Raw genomic sequence first — 1564 nt, 5'->3', positions numbered from 1 at the left:
CTACATATGCTAGGAGTTAAAAAAAATGTGCCATGCAAATTGAAGTCCTGCCTTACCACTTGGAAAAGTGTGGGGGGGGGGAGTGGGTGGTTTTCAGAAGGGCTGGAGAGCAGCAAAAAAAAATGACGGAAAAGGATTTCAGGGAGCTGAGTTCAATGGGCGTGGTTAATTCCAAAAAACCAATCAGCTCCCAGGGAAAAGGAAGGGGGAGTGCTGCAAAACGTTCACATTGGCATTAATCGGGTCAGCCCTGACTGGGCAGCTGATTAAAAATTAACATCGTGGTATGTCCACAGGGAGAAAAATCGGGGTAATGGGGAAAAAGAGCGGCATCGCATCCCATGACTAGCTTGCACAGGTGAACCCCCTGCAAACATGGGATGCGGAACAGGTACGGGGACACACTTTAAAATCCTAGTGCGAAAAGTACCCTTGTTGAATCTAGAAGGTTTTAAGCAAATCATCTGGATGAAGGCGTAAACGGGCTACTCATTACATTTGCTGATGATACCAAATTTGGAGGAGTGGCAAACACCCAAGAAGATAAAGTTAAAATTCAACAAGACCTGAATGCTCTGGAGAAGTGGGCGGTTGTGAACAGGATGCAATTCAACATAGATAAGTGCACAGTATTACATCTGGGCCACAAAAATGTGAAGCACAAATACAGGATGGGGGGGTACACTTCTGGGTTGTAGTGTATGCAAAAGTGATCTTGGGGTAAGAGTGGACTGTAAACTGAATATGAGCAGTCAGTGTGATGCGGTGGCAAAAAAAGGCAAACTCAGTCACAGTTTCTTGGAGCTTTCTCAACCCCACCCATCTCACAAGGTGATTGTCATGAGGATAATAATAATAATAACACACTTTGTAAACCGCTCTGAGTGGGTGTTGTTGCCCTGAAGGGTAGTATATAAATCGAGTGTTATTATTATTAAAAGTGCCAACCCTGATTTTGCTGTTACGTTCCTCAGAGCACCACTACCCAGAAGTGTATCCCCCACCCAGTTTTTGTGCTTCACATTTGTGTGGCCCAGATGTAAGACTGTGCAGCGCACTTATCTACGATGCCCTGTTCATGGGGACAGCAAGACATGACAGGTGAGAATGTTGATACCTGAGGCAGAAAACCCAGACAGCGGCCCCCCTCTCCTGCCAATTGACACTGAAGCGAGCACGCCGTTGCACAGCCATTCGTTCACTGGCGCTTGCAGAAGAAAACTTTCCTGAGAGTCATGCCCCACATCTTCCACCCGGCTACCCTTGATGTGGGTCTGTCAAAGAGAAGTCCTGGCATATCCTGTGTTTCCCACAGCATTTCACTCACTTCCATATAAATTAATTAATTATCTTAAAGGTTAGAGGCAAAAGAACTGAACTACCACAGGCGCTACTGCAGTTTTCAGCACTCACCTCCCATTTAACCCATTTAAGTGAGCAGTGCAGGTGAGAAGGAAAGTGGAACCTGCAATTTCACCAAATGCAAGAATGCGGATTTGGTGGTGGAGGGTGGCCTATGGCCATTGACAAATGAACCCTATGCTGGCAGGATATGAGGTAGCTG

This window comes from Eublepharis macularius, chromosome 18, assembly GCF_028583425.1.
Source record: "Eublepharis macularius isolate TG4126 chromosome 18, MPM_Emac_v1.0, whole genome shotgun sequence".
Taxonomy (NCBI): domain Eukaryota; kingdom Metazoa; phylum Chordata; class Lepidosauria; order Squamata; family Eublepharidae; genus Eublepharis; species Eublepharis macularius.
This window is presented reverse-complemented; position numbering follows the sequence as displayed.